Raw genomic sequence first — 21069 nt, forward strand, 5'->3', positions numbered from 1 at the left:
TATTATAAGCAACAAATAAAGATCACAGAACAATTATTTTAAGTTTAGGTACTATGCTTATCAACCAGGAAGAACAAGACAAAATTGGCTGTATTCTTCTTAGTTAAAACGCATAGTATGGTATTACAAACCGAAAACGTTACAAACTAGAGAGTCGGACATACCTACATAGACCATAGTAGCTTCGTCTCGCCATCATTCCACTCCGTCGGTGTGTTGTGCGCCTAAATTTTTGTATATAATCGAGCGTGAACGCGTTTTTAAACTAATGAATACACATAGACTATTGCTTCATTTATGTTTGATATTTTGCATCGTCCGCTACTGCATCCGCGAATTGACGTGAACACGCACTGGAATATAATTACGACATTCTATAAGTCGTTTTGACTAACAATATTCTTTCTTGGCAGCAATTACATTCAGTTGGACATAATTAGACTTAAAAAAGATCAGTGTAAGTACGTTCCGTGTTTCCCAAACTAAGATATTTTAATTAAGTCTAAAGCCTGGCGATAAATAACTAACCGGGAGGTGGCGGACGTCACTAATTGCTAGTATATTTAATCCGGTAAAATACTACGGACCCTGATTTCCATAAGCTTCAATTGTTTACGTCCGAGTGACTGTGATGCGATTTAGTTGCAACCATTTACCTCCGAGATCCGACGACAATCGCGGAATGAATAAGTTATTTTTAACCATTGACCAATTTATAGTACCTAAGTACCTAGGTTAGCTTCTTTTAAAACTTCGAAGCTTTCATTTTATTTATTTTTATTGGGAAATCTAAGGGCGCGTTCCTACTCTATCGTGATGATAAAAAGTCATACAGATAACACCACACAAATCCACCAGAACACACTCGATGCCCGTTTCGCTCCGACACCGGAGCATCTTCATGAGATGTAGACCTTACAATTGCAAGTAGGTATACTTGCAAGTAGCAAGCAAGTATACTTGCAAGTGTTCATTGGTGGTGGTTTTGAGTGGTGTGGCGTGGTGCTGGTTGGGGCTTGCTTGGTGGCTGGCTTTTCCTGCATAAGCAGCTGTGGGAGGGCGTGTGGTGTGAAGTGGTGCTGCTTGGGGCTTGCTTGGTGGCTGGCTTTTCCTGCATAAGCAGCTGTGGGAGGGCGTGTGGTGTGTCGTGGGGCTGCTTGGGGCTTGCTTGGTGGCTTTTCCTACATAAGCAGCTATGGAAGGGCGGGTGGTGTATGCCGCATGCTGCATGTTATACCAAACATATTTGCCTTTTTAGCGGATTATAGCAAATGAAGCTTTTGATTCTTTGTATATCATGAACTTCCGCAAAGTAACGCCTGCTTCTATACAAAACCCCATAATTTTTATGGGAGGCTATAGGTAATGTTTCACATCCTTCGTATAATAATATTATATTATCGCTCATAAAGGTAACTTTACAAAGTCGAAACCCTTTATTCTGGGAAATAAAGTCTATAGTGTTTGAGTATTTGTGTTTGAGCAAAACGTCAACCACAGAGGTGTTGTTCGAAATAACGCTCATTTTTCACGCAGTCTGTTTGGCGGTCGAGAAAAGCAATATAATAAATCAATGTTCTCAACATCACAGTCTTGCTTACTACAGCTTATGAGGTTGTAAACATGAGCTGGACTATGCAAGTCTTCTACTATCTGTTAACATAGAGGGAGTACAATTACTATACCTTACATTATACCTTTATCTTTGACAAATTTTTGACGTAATTTTTATGAGTTTTGGCCAACACTGGTATCAAATATATTTGTTGGTGTAAACATGGCTAAAAACGGACAGCACAAAGCTTATTGCGGCAGAGTCTATACGCATCTATACATAGAAGATGCATCGATATTACAAAGAAGCGAGATTGCTGTGGGCTCTTCTCAGACCTGGGCGCGTTTGTAACCCTTGTAGCTTTAGTTATTGTACTATTATCTCTTTATTATTATCATCTCACAATCTAACAATTCTGACCATCAAAGGAGTACAATAGTACTCACCTACTTTGAATAAATGATTTCTATGTAATATATTTCAAAAACCGCATCGCTTCGTGTCGACGCAATTCAATGTCACAGCAATGAGCCTTGGGACGGGTAACTATTTTAGGTTTTTGTAGTTTTTGTAAGCCCTTTCTCTTAGTGGTACCACATGACAAGCGATTGAGATGCCTCGTAAGTCTCGTGAGCCAAATATGCCATGGTCAGTGTGCATTTACTATTAGGGTTTCCAATAGTGTTCAACTCCCAGCTAAGGCTACAGCCAATTCGAATATGTTTTGCCTCTATGCAGTGTAGGACATACCTAAGTCTTCTTACGTGCATACTATTCGGTGTTGACTTGATTGAAAGAAAAAATAGATAATACAGTGTCTCAAAGTGAACCAAAAATCATACTGCAGACCTCTTATTTGCAAGGCTACTAAATGTTAGTACAATGCAATTTCCAAATACGTACAATACGTGCTTACTGCTTACATAGAGCTGCCCCGTTCGTTTCGTTGGACTGTTTAAATGTTTATAGACTGTGCTGAATTACCCTACGCGAGCTTAAATAACCACGAATAGCTATTTTATGCGAATAACAATAACATTTTAAAATCCTATTTTACCTTTGGAAAAATATTGAAAATTTTAATACGTCGTGTTTTTAAAATACCTACCTATTTAAAAGTTTCTGAATCCTGATATTTTTGTTTGCATAGTAATAAATGGCAAAATATAAGGACTGTATATGGATTCTTATCTTTTTAATTACTGTTATCTTATTAAATTAGAATTAGAGTTAGACACTGCGCGCCACCTCATCCACGTGGATATTTTTTTAACGTGTGAGTGAACTCATTGATTTTCTGGGACAAAAAGTAGTAATGGTTTGAAACAGTGGTTTCAACATCTTTAGCATTTCACTAGTAAGATTTATATCAGGAATTTCTATGTAAGTACTACGCACATAAAATTCAATTGCTAGATCAAACGTAATTTTATATTTTGCTAATCTCATTTCTAGGAAGTAATATAATTAGTTCAACCTTCGAAAGCCTTAATAAAACGTCTGAGTTTACTTGAGTAAGTATTAGAAGATACTATAATGTACACATTGTGCGATATTGTTGGTCTTGGAATCAAATACCTATCCCATTAGGGGAATTAATATCTACGCGAGCGTAACCACATGTCAAAGCATTACGACAGTAGGAAGATCCAGTGGCTTAAGCCAACCAAATTCTATCCCAATAATGTTAACATTTATAGTTAATTCCATTTATCTATTTACTGGATTTCCTTTTATCTATTCCTTTATGGATTCTTAGTATTTAGGAGTATTACGTTTCAATTTGTTAAACCTTTTTTAAAGGTGATCGCATACTTATTACTAAGAGACGAACGGCTATATCCGCAGAAGGCGAAAGAGCCGCACGCAACGCTTTTTTCAGTACTGAAAATGCTCGGAACATTTTGAGATCTTCAGCATTTCTTCGACCAATGCAGATCTGTAACTTACATTTTCAATAGGTAGGTAGGTCCTACTAAAATTGTAGCATCTGCGGTTCTAGCAGCAAGTTAGACGCAACACATTGGGGAAAAATAATAATTTTCAATAAATAAGCTTTAACTTAAATTTATATTATTTTACTAGAATCAAAACTTAACAAAAAATAATCATGAAGAAAATGATTTTAGCCTCCTCGCCAATACACCCAAACAAAACAGTAGAATCATTCAGTGAAATTAGTAGGTTGAATATCTCATTGAAAGGAAACATGACGAATATCTTGTCAGCGCATGATAAAGTTGCAAGTTTTGAGCGTAAATTAGATCTTTACCGACGCAAAGTTCAAGTAGGCGATATGTTGATATTTACACAACAGTAGCAACACAAGCAGTTAAAAATATCACTTGCGTTAACACAGCTCTCAGAAACTAATATCTGTGTCTGTGGTGTCTTAGATTTTTCTAAAAATATGTAGTTTTAAAATTACAGGGGCTCAAAGATTTGTATGAAAATATTTAAGACCGCGTAACTTTGAAACCGAATATTTTAACAGAAATCTGGAAAACCACAGACATAGATATTAGTTTTTAGAATATGTCTGCAAAATTTCATGGAATTTGGTTGCTTAATATTCAAATGAAATTGGAACTACGATTGTATGAAACGAGTGACGGAGAGGGCCCTCTTAACGGTGAAGGAAAACGTGAGGAAACCTTGCATGCATGCAGAAAGTCCTTCGTAAGGTGTGTGAAGTTTGCCAATCCGCGCTTGATCAGCGTGATGTGCCTACTATAACAATTTTAGCCTATTAAAGAGTCCCGTGATGTTGATGATGATGAAAATAAAAAAAGCGAAAGAAAGTTCAAAGGATAGAAGTTACAAAAGAAATCTCTACTTTCCTAAATAATAATTAGCTACGATAAATAAGATTTTCTTTCTTTAAAGTGTATTACAAAAATAAAGCGCCTGGTCAAAACAGAACAAGCGCTTGTTCGCGCTAATTTATTTACCTTTATAGAGTTACGTACAACCCAGTTCAGGGTTCTCTAAAGTAAGATATTTTAATTAAGTCCGAGACCTTGCGGCGCCACCTAATTGGTAGTACATTTTAATTATTTTAATACGGATGATCCCTTGACCCTGACTTAATTTTTTTTTCGTATATCTGTTGCGTAGAGTACATGTGAAAAAAACACTTTTTAACATGCACGGTCTACGCAACTTTTTTGGTTTGTTTGATTCGGATCTTTGGTGTGCTTTGTTTGAAATCTTCTTTGGTTGGTGGAAACATGTTGTAATACACTCATTATCGGCACTCCTTGGTATTGAGTCCAGGTCCTTTCTAAAAACTTATTTCATCCAGCTAGATGCTGGAAACACATTTTATTCACAGTAAACACTTTAGTGGTAAATTATTTCCAATTTGAGCAATAAAAATTTCGGAAAGTTGTTTAGTAATTTTAAGCATAATTGAAACGTCATCATTAAAAGCATACTTTAAAAAACTTCGCATCGGATCAAAACAATAGGAGTTTGCAACAAATGTAATAAGCTTAATGATCCGTAACCAAACCCGAGGCACTCTCGAAGCGGCCGGGGGCGCGGCCTTTTAACTCTTTTCCACTCAACCTTGTTACCTTTACAAACGAGTTGGTGCCGTGAGTGGCATACACAATCAGCTCGCTGGATCAAGGAAAACTACGTACCTAGTAATCCGATAAACTGATATTTCTTGTAAGCTGACCGGCTAACGGACTAACTGTATAACATCTTCTTTTACAATGAGCTTAAATAGGGTTTGGGAACGTGCTGTCGTGATTTAAAAAAAATATCAGTGTACATACTTAAAAAATCAAAGTCCCCTCTGATTGTATACGCTAATTTCTAAAACCACTTTATAAAAATAATATATCACGGAATATCGTGGACAAAGTCAAGGTGAGGCAGTATTTTTACCGGTTCCGTACCTCAAAAGGAAAAAAGGAACCCTTATGTATCACTTTGTAGCCTGTCTGTCTATCCGTCTGTTTGTCGTACCTGTTGAGAAAATCTATAGGGTTCTTCGCGTTGACCTAGATGGCAGATAGGTAGGTCTTATACCACAAGTAAAGGTAAAAACCCGAAAACCGTGAATTTGTGGTTAAATAAAAAAAATGTATTCACGAAAAAATTAATTTACGAAATCACATAATATATAGATGACAAAGTCCGTCATAAACTGTTTATCTGTATCAACTATGCATATAAAAGTTCTTCATTAAAGTGTTAGGTACCTATATCTTATACTTACGATGGTACGGAACCCTTGGTGTGCGAGTCCAACTCGCACATAACTGGTTTTGTTTTTATACACATGTCTAAATCTGTACGTTACTATCTAAGTACCATTAGGTGTGTAGAAAAATAAGCGCACTTATTTCTTTATTTTAAAAAATCGCAACTATCCTCAGAAATGAGAAAAGTTTAAATCATAATTACTTTGAAATTAGTCTTGACTTTAAAAAGAAACCGCCTAAAGTTATTATGAGTTGAACTGAGATTCCTGTCTGAGGATATTTTCGAAGAACAGTCGAGACTTGGCCAACTTGTATTTTATTTTTCAACATTTCTCGCAAAAATCAAAGCTGGCTTGGTCTATTTTTGCCCGGAGTATTTCTTGTTTACAAGCTGTGATATTACTATATTTAGCTTGTAAGATAATTCTTAAACTACGACGAACTCTAAATAATATTATTCCTGTCAGACATTTAAATCTCTAACTCCAATCACGATGTCATGGTCTTTAAAATATTATTAACTTCAATATTATTTAGTTACTAGCTACACCCGCGACTTCGTCCGCGTGGATTTAGGTTTTTCGAAATCCCGTGGGAACTCTTTGATTTTCGGGGATAAAAAGTTGCCTATGTGCTAATCCAGGATATTATCTATCTGCATTCCGAATTTCAGCCAAATCCGTCCTATGGTTTTTGCGTGAAGTAGTAACAAACATACACGCACACACACATATACACACAAACTTTCGCCTTTATAATATTAGTGTGATGTGATATTCTAAGTCTTTCGTTTAAGGTGTCTGTTGTGAAAAGGCTTCATTATTTACAATCCTGTGGCCTGTCCAATAACATACAAGTTATCGAAATCATATATCAGGAACGTGTGGACAATCGAGTTTACCCTTTTCCTACATATTGTCTCATATGACGGGTCGTATCACGTGCGAACCGTTTTATATGCCTTACTAGGCCAGCCAGTTGGTTTCTATCGCTACGACATTATTGATGAAACCAAGGAAAAAAGAATTTATTTATTTAGTACAATAAGGTACAACTAATGTTGATAGCCACCAGAATATTATTGTTACGAAATTATACAAAGATGTATAAATAAACAAAAAATGCGTTATGTGCTTTTGAAGAAGAGTTTAAAAGAAGTTATATTTAAAAAATACACTCGTTTTGTGGTTACCGAGGTCTTTATAGTAGTTAAATCTTGAGTTTATGACCGAATAAAAACAAAACAATGATTTCTGAAATATTCTCTCCCAAAACTCCACATACAAATGAAGATGTTGACTGTATTATTATTACAATATGGTGATAGATATGTATGGGGTGCAGAAGTAGTATGGAATTATGTATAAGCTACCCAACTCTGGCTCGTAAGAATAAGACGTTAGCGAAAGGAGCCAACATTCGACGCTCAAGACGCTCGGGGCCCGTCCACTACGGTCTCTAATGAGAGCACCTCCATCGTTAAACAAATTGGATAAAGACATTCGGGATCTCTCAAGAATATCTTGAACCTCTTCACTGTGACTAGTAATTAAGTAAATTAAAAGATTGTCCGAACGCTTACTTTAACATCAGTATTTTTACATTATACTTCAAGACATTTGTGACCTTAAAAAGTAGGTACATTAATTTTTAATTTTTAAATTTAATAACTTTAACTATCCATCACTCATGGAGATATCTAAATACCAATGATATAACATAGTCGCAAAAAAAAGAAAATTATAGGCGAAAACAACAGCAATCCAAACACGAAAGCAAACACCAAATAAAATTTTAACTTTTGTTAATACAATATAATACCAGTGTAACCAAAATCACAATATTATTTCATTGGTGTGTTACAAATAAAACATGGATGCTCTTGGATTTGATTTTATTAATTCCATTCACACGACACAGACAGACATTGTATCAAGACAGCGATAGGTGACAAGTGACAAGTATGTGACAAGTGACAGATGACGTTAGGATATTACACAGACTAATACAATACCGTAACATCTCCCTTTTTTTTTTAACACTAGGTACTAACTGTTAACAATTTTATTATTATGACAACGACAGATTTTTTATATTTTATAAACACAAGTATATACATAGTACAAGTACAACATTATTTTTTATAACACCACAAGAAAATCACTTATGACTATCCAGGCTGCATGGTTTACAACCTTTGCCTTTCTCGATACATTGACAGACTACTACTAAAATTGACATTTGTTTTTTGAACCTTTACCTTTCCTGAAAAATAATTTAAATACTAACATTTTGTTTACATCTTTAAATGATTGAAATACTAACAAACTTACTAACAAATAACAATTTCATTTTATTTACATCTTTATAGGTATACTGACTGTGTTGTGTGCTGTGGAAAATGATATTATGTGTGTACTGACTGTTTAATGATAAACTGACGGTTTCTCCTAAACTGTCCTAGTTCACTATTTATTAGATAACTTCTAGGTTCAGGACCTATCTGGATAATAACTCCAGGAACCCATTTTTTGTGTTCAGGTTTGTGTTTAAATAAGATTTTATCACCTACATGTAATGGTTTAAGCATTTTTGTATGTTTATTATAATAAAATTTTGTGTATGACTTTTGTTTTTCATTTAATTTCTTTATTTTATTCATATCACACAGCTTAGGTAGCAAGTTTTCTTTTCCAGTAGGAACTACTGTACGCAGTTGTCTAGACATACACAGCTCTGCTGGTGAATATTGACTTTGTTTAGGGGTATTTCTGTACAAGAGTAATGCTAAATACATATCAGATTTGTCAGTTTTACACTTAATTAACATATTTTTTATAGTTCCAATAGTCCTTTCAACTAAACCATTTGATCTACTTAAGTATGGACTAGAAGTTATGTGTTCTATGTCCCATTCTTGAGTGAATAACTTAAACTCTTTGCTATTAAACGGGGGGCCATTGTCTGTTATTGCAATCCTGCAAATTCCATGACGGGCCAATATTGACTTTAAATGTGTAATTACTTGGCTAGCTGAATAGCCTGATGTTAACTTGGCAAGTTCTATATACTTTGAATAATAGTCAACTACCATTAAGTATTTAGTTCGTTCAAATTCAAAAATATCTATACCAATTTTGTACCATGGTATGTTTTCATACTCATGTTGCATAATTGGTTCTTTACTATTATTTCGACGGTAAGATAGACAAATGTTACATTGACCTATATATTTTTCTATGTCATTTTGCATATTTGGCCAAAAGACTGTAGTTTTTGCTAGACGGATTGAGCTGTTTATACCTTGATGGGCAGAATGAATTAGTTTTAATATATACTCTCTCATTGACTCTGGGATTATAATGCAGTTAGATTTGAAGACAACATTATCAATGACATATATTTGATCTTTGAGACTATAATAAGATTTGACTGACTGACTAACTGAACGCTTATGTTCAGGCCATCCGTTGTGACAATATTGAATTATTTGACTTAATGTTTGATCTTGGACTGTAGACTCTTGAATTTCTTTTAATTTCTCTGGACTGACTGACAAATTAGACATTATTATATTGACATGTAAATCTATATCTTGATCAACTTCTGACAAACAAGTTTCACTTAATGCTGCTCTAGACAAAGTATCTGCAATATATAAGTAACGACCAGGCTTGTATACAACAGTTAGATCATACGGCTGCAATCTAAGCATGATTCTTTGCAATCTTGGGGGAATGTCATATAGAGCTTTTTTGAAAAGAGTTATGAGAGGTTTGTGGTCTGTCTCCACTGTTATGTTATGACTATACAGTAGAACTCCAATTATCCGAATTAATGGGGACCGGGACCCATTCGGATAATCAAATATTCGGATAATCGGATTTTTTTAAAAAAAATTGCCATTGGAGAGAATAAAAGCTACGTTTTGATATTGCACTATTTTTTTATTGAATTAAATGAAAGAAACATGAAATTTTCACATGTTTTAAATATAAATAAAATGTACTTATGTACAAGTTTAGAAATAAAAATCATTGTTTTTTAAACATCTCCGTTAATGTAAGCTGTTTTGCGGTCTTCAACCGTTTTCGGGCAGCCAGGTCACGCATTCGCTTGACGGTAAGCAGTTGCAAGTGGTCACACTCGGGCTGACGCTCCATCCACTTCAAAGCAGTCTCGAGGCCGGCAAATGCTTCACTAGCTGATGGTCCAGCGTCTACTTCAACATCAGCAGAAAGTTCTTCTTCCACTTCAACATCTTCTCTCACACTTACAACAATTTCATCGTCATTGAGAATTTGAAAACCAGGGTCAGACGTGTCACAAGCCATCCACTCTCCTACATCTTCAGCACTTACTTCTGTACAACCAGGAATTTTTACAATCATTTTTCTTATTTCCTCTAGTGACAACGCATCTTCATCATCATCATCCTCTCCATATTCTTGTTTCTCATTTTCTTCAGATTCTTTTTTTTTGTTCTTCTCAGACGGTAGGCCTTTCAGTTTATTCCACGCACGTCTTAGCGTCACTGCCGTAACCAAACTCCAAGCTTCCGCTACCATGTAACAGCAGTCCTTTAAATTTATTTTGCTATGATTTGCCAAAACCAATTCTTCATCTTCAGCACCTTCGATCAGCAGTTTTCTCAGCAGTTGCCTTCTGTAATGGCGCTTCATTGTTTCAATAACAGACTGGTCCATGGGTTGCAGCAAACTTGTAACATTGGGAGGCAAAAACGTCGTTTTAAACTGCCCATTCTCTCTTTCCAACAGTTCTGCTGTAGGATGAGTGGGTGCGTTATCAACAATTAAAAGCACCTTACTGCCTTCTTTTCCCACCGATTTTTGGTGCTTTTTCACTTCAGGAATAAACACTTCATCATACCATTCGGTAAACAAAGCTGCAGTCATCCAGGCCTTGGGTTGACTTTTGTAGAAGAGTGGAAGTTTTTTTACGTTTTTAAATGCTCTTGGATTTCTTGACTTTCCTATCAAAAGAAGTGGCAGTTTATGATTTCCAGTGGAGTTGGCACAGTTAAGCACTGTAACACGTTCTTTACTGACCTTATGTCCAGGGGCACTAGATTCCCTTTTAGAAGCCAAAGTGGTTTTTGGTAATGCTTTCCAAACAAGGCCAGTTTCATCGGCATTATAAACAAACTCCGGATCATAGGATTCTGATGCAGTTTTAAATTTTTCAATAAAATTTTCAGCAGCTGCAGAGTCTGCTGAAAGCTTCTCACCAGCCAAATCTAACTCGCGTACACCATGCCTGAATTTAAAATTCCTTAGCCAGCCGTTACTAGCCTTAAAAGATGAATAACCAAGCTTTTCTGCTAAGATTTTGGCTTTTTCACAAAGGATTGGACCTGAAATCGGATTTCCCATAGAACGTTGCTGCAAAAACCATTTAAACACGGCATCTTCCAAATTTTTGTTGGTTGCTGACTTCATTGTTTTCCTGGAGGAACTTCCATCTTCATTTTCAAGCACCGAAACAAAGTTTAAAAGTGTTGACTTACTGTTTTTAATGTCAGAAATTGTTGCTTGTCCAACATCATAAATCTCAGACAACTTCTTACCCGTTACACCTTTATCGAGTTGCTCTATAATTTTCAGTTTGTCCGCTAACGATAGCACAACACGTTTTCTTTTCGAAGCCATGGTATAAAAACAATACAGTATTGTACACGCACAAACAAAAGTAAGCCGTAGCGAAAGAGTAGCGTCCTGGAGCAAGGTCAATAGCACACTGGCTAATCAAAACAAACAATGACAGGTGCGCCGTGACTGCAATGCGCCGGAACTTGTCTTAACTTGCCGCCGTGCCTACACCGACCTCGCGGGGGGAAGTCAGTGTAGGCACAACGGCAAGTTAAGACAAGTCAAGTCAAGACTTGACGCGCAAACACTGGCTTCGCGGGGGGAAGAATAATAGCGCACTTAGACTTTTTTTGGACAATTTTTTGTGATTCGGATAATCGGCGATTCGGATAGTCGGAGTTCGGATAATTGGAGTTCTACTGTATATGTATTGGTGGTACTTAGTACAACCAAAGAGGACAGCTAGTAGTTCTTTCTCGATCTGCGAGTAGGACTGTTGTATTTTACTTAGAGAAGCAGATGCATATGCAATGGGTTGCTTGTCATGGGATAACACTGCACCCATGGCATCCTTCGATGCGTCTACAGATAAAATTATTTCCTTTTTAGGGTCATAGTATGTTAAGACAGGTGTTGAACAAATAACTTTTTTAATATTATTAAATTGGGACTCATGGTGCTCTGACCAATACCATTCAGTATTTTTTGATAAAAGTGCTCGCAAATGACTTATTTGCTGTGACAAATTTTTAATAAATGGACTAAGATAATTGACCATACCTAGGAATCTTTGAAGATCTGTTATATTTTTAGGACTTGGCATGTTACAAATAGCTTTTACTCTAGACTTATCAACTTGTACACCTTCTTCACTAAATATATGGCCTAAATATTTGACTTCTTTTTGACAAAACACAGACTTTTCTTTGTTAAATTTTACATTAATTTGACGTGCTCTTTCTAAGACTTTTTGTAACCGTTGATTATGTTCTTCTACAGTTCTACCATAAATAAGAAAATCATCCATCATAATTTTAACACCTTCAATATCACCAAATCTTTTTATCATTTCTCTATGAAATATTTCTGGAGCTGCATTAATACCAAAGGGTAACCTAGTGAATCTATATCGTCCAAAAGGTGTAATAAATGTACAGAGCTTAGAAGAAGCTTCTGACAACTTGAGCATCCAATAGCCTTTATTGGCATCTAATGTTGAAAAATACTGAGCTCCAGCAAGACTAGATTTAATTTCATCTAAGGTTGGAAATTGGAAATGTGATCTTAAAATTGACTGATTTAGCTTTCTAGGATCAATGCACAGACGTAATTTACCATTCTTTTTTGAGGTTAAGACTAGAGCGCTTACCCATTCAGTAGGCTCTTCAACTCGTTGTATGACTCCACTTTTTTCCATAGATTCTAGCTCTTGTTTTAGTGGTTGATGAAGACGGAATGGAACCCTTCTGCATGCCTCTATAGATGGAGTTGCATTAGGCTTCAAGGTTAGTTCGCATTGAAATTCTGTTAGACAACCTAAACCTTCAAACAAGTCCTTATTTGTATCAACTATATCTTGACATGTTAAATTCTGGAAAGAAACACTATTAATTTTTCTTACTAAATTTAAAGTTTTACAGGTATCCCTACCTATAATATTTTGACTTTTCATGTCGACAATATGAAAGTTAACTGTATATGACTTATTTTTATGAATCACTGACAAATTGCATTGACCTACCAGGGGGATAATTTCTCCACTGTATGTAGAAAGTGTGTTCTTACTTTTGTGTATGTTGGAAAGTGGCAGATTTAATGAGTTGTATGTGTGAATGGATAGAATATTTGTGTCTGCTCCAGTGTCTAATAAAAAATTTACCTGTATTTGGTTTATACATAGATCAATATTCCAAGGTTTTGACAAATTAGACTTATCATCCTGTATACAGTAGACAGAACCAAGATAAAACAAAGATTCATTATTTACAGACTGATTTTCACAATTGACTACTTTTACTTGATGTGAACGGCAAAACTGAGCGAAATGATTGGACTTATTACACTTTCTGCACTTGACACCTTGAGCTGGGCACTTGAATCTATGTACCTGACCGCACCGACCACATGATGTATTCCTCTGACTTGACGTTGATGGTGTGCGTTGACGTGTTTGCTGTGACTGGTGTCTGGACCTGTTTCTATGGGAAGAGTCTCTGCGACTTGGTGATCTTGACACGCGTCCTATGAAATGTAATGATGCGTCTTCCAATGCTTTTGCTTGTTGTTTAGTAGACTCACAGCGCTTGGCTATGTTTATTGCCTCCTCTAGGGTGTTCGGTTTTTCAATTAGAATCCTTTCTTTATAGTAAGTGTTGTTGCAGTTCCAGCTAAATATGTCTCTGAGCAAGCTTTCACGTATGTCACCAAATTCACAAGTGTGACTTAAATTTTTTAGATCCGTGACATAGGTGTCTATAGATTCATTTGGTAGTTGTTTCCTGCTAAATAATTTATGCCTTTCTACCGTGACGTTTATTTTCGGAGTGAAATACTGTGTAAATTTGTTACAGAGATCGCCAAAACTAACTTTTTCAATATCTAAGTCAAATGAGTAAAAAATTTCCAGACAATCTGATCCGATGAATTGCAAGAGAATGGCTGTTTTACGTGCATCTTCGGCTTCATCTAAATTATTTGCCTTTAAATAGACTTTTAGTCGTGTGAGCCATTTTTTCCATAGCAATGGGACGTTGTTACCTTCAACGATGAACGGCGGCAGGGTCATGCCTACTGGCAATGGCGTCATGGCGTGGCTGGTTGACGACTCGCTGTGACCTGGTGGTCTTCTAGGCTTTGTGTTCACAAAATCTTCGTCCTGCATTGTTTTTCTTTATTGTGATCCCTGTTCTGGCACCATATTTCATTGGTGTGTTACAAATAAAACATGGATGCTCTTGGATTTGATTTTATTAATTCCATTCACACGACACAGACAGACATTGTATCAAGACAGCGATAGGTGACAAGTGACAAGTATGTGACAAGTGACAGATGACGTTAGGATATTACACAGACTAATACAATACCGTAACAAATATATTTTATCATTCTGTCGCCTGGTCTCAGTGGGCGGTTTAACTTAAATGTGGACGGATTCTGGCTCACTGATGTTATCACTGACAATAAATTACGACTGATCGGATTGGTATGATATAATGAGCAATATCGAACAGTTTGACTGTCTCCTTAACACTGGTGTAGGATGATAATATAGGACGTGCACATTTGATAAATAATAACTTACTAGATCTCGTTCAAACCAATTTTCGGTGGAAGTTTGCATGTACATCACATATTTTTTTTAGTTTTATCGTTCTCTTATTTAGAAGTTACATGCCCCCCCCCCCCATGTAACTTCATGTGGCAACATGGGGGGGGGGGGGCACCCATTTTACCACTTTGGAAGTGTCTTATTAGGAACCTCAATATCATTTTTGAAGACCTATCCATAGATACCCCACCCCACACGTATGGGTTTGAGGAAAAAAAAAAAATTGAGTTTCAGTTCTAAGTATGGGGAACCCCCAAAATTTATTGTTTTTTTTTTCTATTTTTGTGTGAAAATCTTAATGCGGTTCACAGAATATTTCTACTTACCAAGTTTCAACTGTAAAGTTCTTATAGTTTCGGAAAAAAGTGGCTGTGACATACCGACGGACAGACAGACATGACGAATCCACAGGGTTCCGTTTTTTGCCATTTGGCTATGGAACCCTAAAAAGAAATACCACTCACTCACAGACTCTCGGAAAACTCACGAAATCTCAGGAACTATAAAGCCTAAAAACTTGAAACGAAGGTAGGTTCCTTCTAGGACGTAGGCATTAGTTAAGAAAAGTTTTCGAGAAAATCTACCCCAAGGATGAAATGGGGGTTGGAATGTTATATGAAAGTTCTATGTTTTTGAAGTTGAAGTTACATCAAAACATGACAGAAAGATATGAAAATTGGTATTTAAGTATTAGTATATCACATAATAAAACATGTAGGTATATAATGTGCCTTTAGTCGCCTTTTAGTGATAAGCCTTTTACCGCGGGAAAATTTCTTAATATCGAGTGATATTGGAAAATGCACGCGGATAACGTCGCGGGCAACCGCTAGTGATTTATCATTTAACTCTACCATATTTAAGTACCATGAATTTTTTTAACGATATTCTGTTTCGGATAACATACCTATTGGAATAATATTTAATTTTTTATACAATTTTTAAATACATACATATGTAAAATTGCGTAACTGGCAGGATTCGTACCTGCGTCTTCTGGGTTCGCGCCCGACGCTCTGGCCGCTAAGCCTCGGTTTCGCTTACTGCCCGTGACGAAATTTGTGATATGTATGTGATTTAAATATTATTTAGAAATTTCCTTGACGTGTAGGTAAAAAAACACTATCATAAAAATTATATTTAATTTTTATTTCTGAGAGCACAAAAATACTAGGAGGCATTGAACACTCGTACAAGCACTCATCCGTCAAATTCCTTCGCACAATTGAATAGCTATTTCTGGATTTTTATTGTTTGGGATCAAGCGAACCTTAAAAATGAATAATCGCTGCCGATTCCCGTTATGTATTGTTGCGGTGACAGAATTTATGGGCTTTGAGCTGGCGATTATTTGTCGATTACTATGAGGCCCAAGCATGAAAAATAAAAGGTAAAGTTCATATAAATAGTTTAATTAAAGTCAAAACCGCAAGCTCCATATTCCATGAATAAATTCAATCAGAAGAAAAAATCTTGTTTGGAATGACCAATCCAGTTTGCAGAATATAGGTACAAATCATTGGTATAGAAATATTTTTGATATACATACATAAATATTATGTTTTCAATGATAAACTATGTCAATAAACAAAAAACTTTCTGGTGATTTACAAAAACTTCTTGAATAGTTTTGTTGATGTCACGGAAGGACACCCCAAGTCAAAATACGATATCTTGATTTTCTGTTGAGTGATAAATGATAATATACCGACAATAGTTACATTATATCTCTACTGACAAAGCCGTACCGCAGTCTAAAGTTGTTTATAAATGAAACAAGCAATATTTTATGCTAAACCGTACCCATTCAACAACCGGAATACAGATCAGGGATAGCACCCGTCAATATAGACGGTAGCAATAAATAAACAGATGAAATATTGCCGGTTAAGATCGAAAGCAATTTGTAAGCTCACCTATCTGGAGTATTGGAGATCACGGGTCTTCGGAAATTACCTACAACACGTTTTACGTGATTTGTAGCGCCCCCAAGCGCTTGTGGTCCAGATGCCCTTTACAAAAACAACTTGCGTTTAAGTTAAATTATTCGATCAGGAAGTGTGTACGTGTTATATCGAAAGATACGAAATATAATATTATTTCCATTTCAATGCTTATTTGGATGTTTTATACGGCTTTGGTATTGATGATATTGTGTAAAGGATATTTTGTGGTTACCTTTTTGGAAAGTATGGTTCAGGTTTTGTGGCTGCCTTGTAAAATAAACTGTCCGTAAAATAGACCGACAGACACATTTTTGAATTTATAATACCTATTCTATAGTATGAACTTAATTTCAATTTCCAAAAGCCTATAAACCATAATACAACACACTTCCACCCTTCTGAATTACAAGTAAAATAGTCTATTATATAGAAAGTAGACCCCGTCCAATAGCTTACAACTTATCGAAATCATATTTCACGAACGTGAGGCCAATATAGCTTACCCTTTTCTAACGCATTGTCTCTTATGCCGCGTTTATATTGTCTACAAAGAATACTATTTCAAGCTCTATTAGACTGTCCATCAGCAAGTTAAAAAATCCTAACTGCGAAGATTTTATTCCTGGCTTCAAAACTAGCCATATTATATTGGCTATCATATACTATTGCCTATTTCATTTTAGCAGCTAATTTTGTCGTTATACCTATAATCTTGTAATAACACACAACATAATAGGACATAGAAAACAAAAGTGACCATACCAAAAATCTTTTTTTTTTTTTTCTTTTTTTTGTTTTAGTTGGGTATTAGATCTGCATTTTGCTATTGAACTCCAAATGGTAAAGTATAATGTAACTATATAATATTATATACAAGACCGGGACAATTATTTGAATTACAGATGATGTATACCTAGTTGTAACTCAGAACTGCCTATTTTAGGATTTTTTTATCAATGTGCAATATTCTAACTCCTCAATCTAACTTCTTGCTGACTGGAAAACAATGAACTACCTAAATCGGTAAAACTTGAAGGACATATCCCTTGGGATGCACTAAGGAAGGATTATCAGACATTCCAAGAGGATCTTTAAAAAACGCATATTCACGAAGTAGCGGGAAAAAGCTACTATTATTTTATTGGTATGTCGATTATTTTATTTTTATTACTATGCTGACTATACTTTCTGAAGTTAAAATTGTGTGTAGTATAAACGCAGCACAATCCTTTTCTATGGCATTGTCTATATCATATTGTCACGAACACTTGGTGGCAAAAGACATTCGTGAGATACGTAACTTTATTTTTGCCGTATATCTAGGCGATTCGTGTTGTTCATATACAAGCTAGAGAATGTTTCAGAACAAGTTCATATTTTTGTTTTTTTCGTAGTTTTGTTTAGGTATTTACTATTTAATTTTGTTTAAGTATCTAGTAAAGTACCGTAAGCAATTTGGCGCTATGGCACCGTACCACTATAACTACCATGATATGGAGGATAGGGGATGTTTTAGCATACCACTTAAAGGTGCCCACGCACTGGAACTGAACTGCAGCTGAACTGCGCGTCGCGTCAGCGGCTGGAGAGAATATCGTGCGGGGCGCTGACGCGACGCGCAGTTCAGCTGCAGTTCAGTTCAAAGTGCGTGGGCACCTTAAAGGTTAGCGAGCTCCAAGCTATCTTAGACTGCATCCATCAAATGAGTGAGGTGTCTTAGACTGCTTCGTCAAGTGCTTATTTGTCATCAAATTTTAATGATACTCAAGAAACAAGTACTAAAGTGGAAAAATTATCTACTAAGAAAGGTTGTCTCTGTATTTCACCAGAAAATGCTAAAATTAGAAGGGGCTTTTCATGCTACTCGACGCCATTGGATGACAGTGATATTACTGGGGTATTTAATTATACAATATTGGATCAATATTTTTTTTTATGTAGAGCCTCACTTATAGTCGGCGGTGGTGTCGTTACCAAAAAATAATTGTAAACGACACGCCAGTGGTGTCGTCGAATGGTGTCATTGACAAGACATGGTTTTTGTGTAACAAAACCCATGTATGTAATTATGTATTCATGTCTGCAGTACATAGACTTGTGATATTGTGCGATAACGCCTCGCTGTTCGTACTGAAATGAAATTTGGCAATGTATTCAAAATACGATTTTTTAATACACAAGTGTCAGGATGGGATTATATTGGATCCACCAGCACGGCACTACAAGTGAAAGCCTTTAATCTCTGCATTGCGTCAGACCGAGCGGAATGAGGGTTATCGGTTTTCTGCTGATAAACACAATTGAATGAGTTTGGATAACAGTCCACCTCCATAATACTCATCCAGTGAGGTAAAAAAATATTGACGTCGAATAGATAATTTTTAGATTTCATTGTTTTGCAGTTTATGCTTTTATTTATATCAAAGTCAAAGCAAATAGCGAATGGATTACAAAATTATACGCCAAAATTGCCGTACCTACGTGCAATCATATTAATAAATTATATACATTGCCGTATCGAGACTGCTATTCTGATCAGCCGGTTATTCAGTTTCGCTACTATGAAGGTTTAGTTTTAAAAGCAAGAATTGGTAAAAAGGATTTCACTCAACTAACGTGGTTGTGCCTAACGATGTATAAAATTTCCATTGTCATCAATCTCTGACAAAACAAAAAAGTAAAACGCAAAGTCATCATGCGCTGCAAATTTTACAGACTGCTTTAGAAAAAAGGGGGCCAGCTCGTAATTTGAAAAGCAGACAACATTTTTCGTGTTTCGATTAGATACGGATGCAAACCTTGGCGATGCCGATGCCTTAGCAAGTTGAAGAATTAACCAGGTCAAAAATTCCTGAATATCCAATCGTTTTTATTTTTTCATTTTCATTTCATTCCCTAATAAATACGATATCGTAGAAAAATCATATTATAATTAAAGGTGTTCAGTTTTGTTTCATTTTAATTAAAAGGTCTATGTGGTTGAAGGTTTTCTACAAACTCGCGATCACGCATAACAAAATTAAAACGACGAAGTCGATTTCCCGATACTTTTATTGTTCAAACATGGTTCAAACGTAATTAATTACTCCCACACAGATGCCAACATTTCAAACCATTTTCCAAGCGAACCGCTCAGTTTATCTTATCTATTGCAATTAATTTATACAAAAAAATAGGTTTTAAATTTTACCTGATGAATAATTTATTCGCCGAAATTCGTCTGGTATTTATACAACACTTGAAAAATCAGCCCTTAGCAGTGATATCTCCATTACTCGCTCGATACAAACGTATTTTGGTTCTCATGTATTAACCAATAAAACACAATGTAACTTCTAAAACTTCTAAAAACTAATATCTATGTTTACCAGATTTCCGTAAAAATTACTAGTTTTAAAGTTGGACAGGTAATATAATTGTATATAAATTCTTGAGACCATGTAACGTTGAAATTGAAACTGAATATTTTAACGCAAATATGGAAAACCACATACATAGGTATTAGTTCTAAGAACTTGTCTACAAAACTTCATTGAGTTTGATTGTTTAGTAATCAAATGAGAGTTGTTTGTTTGGATTGCACTACGAATAACCCCCTCTTAACCCTTAACTAAAATAATAATTAATTCATCAAATGGCGTATTATGTACTTACTCATCCTAATGAGACCTTACCTGGGTTTGGGCACTTAAAACGCAGTTGTATAAGGAGCTGGATGGTATGTCAGAGTGCTGGAGGTATTTTGATTCGTCCCTGGTACTAACGAAGAAGACGCTAGCGAATCAAGAGCAGCCAACGTTCGAGACTCGAGATGCCTGAGGCTCGTCGACTACGCTGCCTAATGAGAGCGCGTCCATCGTTAAACAAATTGGATAAAGACATCCGTGATCTCTGAAGATCAACTTGAGACTCACTTCTGTGACTAACAATTAACTAAATTAAAAGGTATGCTTCGTACTGAAGGAAATTACTTTAATAGGTAGCTACATCCATTAACTTAGCTTATCCCGGAATTTTTAAACAAGTCTTTTTCTAAATCCACCTACTTTTTAATTAATTTAATTTACGGTTGAGTCAAATTAAAAACCAGAGCTCTGTCTTTTCCACTCTACCTGCCAGAGCCGCTTTATAACTGCAAAATAAATTTGTATTTCTATACAATAACGGTTGTAGAGTATTCGTAAATACAGTCTAATAATGAAAGGTCTGGAATATCCGCACCGTGTTTACCATTTCAGGCTAGCGCTTTTCTAATTATTAGTATTAGATCTTGACCGCCTTATTGCGTTGCTCATAATATACCTTATGACCGGCGAAGGCAAAATATTAAAACAAAGCAAACGACACTCATTAATAATTTAGCAACTGTAAGACAAACATACAAAAACTGCCAAACACCATATCCTCCAGT

General features: G+C 35.8%; 1 long non-coding RNA gene across 1 annotated transcript; it reads right to left on the minus strand.

Moving 5' to 3' along the window:
- Positions 1-4014: 4014 nt before the first annotated feature.
- Positions 4015-20217, minus strand: LOC123868882. The gene is made up of 2 exons (XR_006796752.1): positions 20131-20217; positions 4015-4053 (listed from the first exon to the last, which is right to left on the minus strand). It is a non-coding gene; the product is annotated as an uncharacterized LOC123868882 (long non-coding RNA).
- Positions 20218-21069: the final 852 nt, after the last annotated feature.

Source organism: Maniola jurtina, chromosome 10, assembly GCF_905333055.1.
Source record: "Maniola jurtina chromosome 10, ilManJurt1.1, whole genome shotgun sequence".
In the NCBI taxonomy this organism is placed as follows: domain Eukaryota; kingdom Metazoa; phylum Arthropoda; class Insecta; order Lepidoptera; family Nymphalidae; genus Maniola; species Maniola jurtina.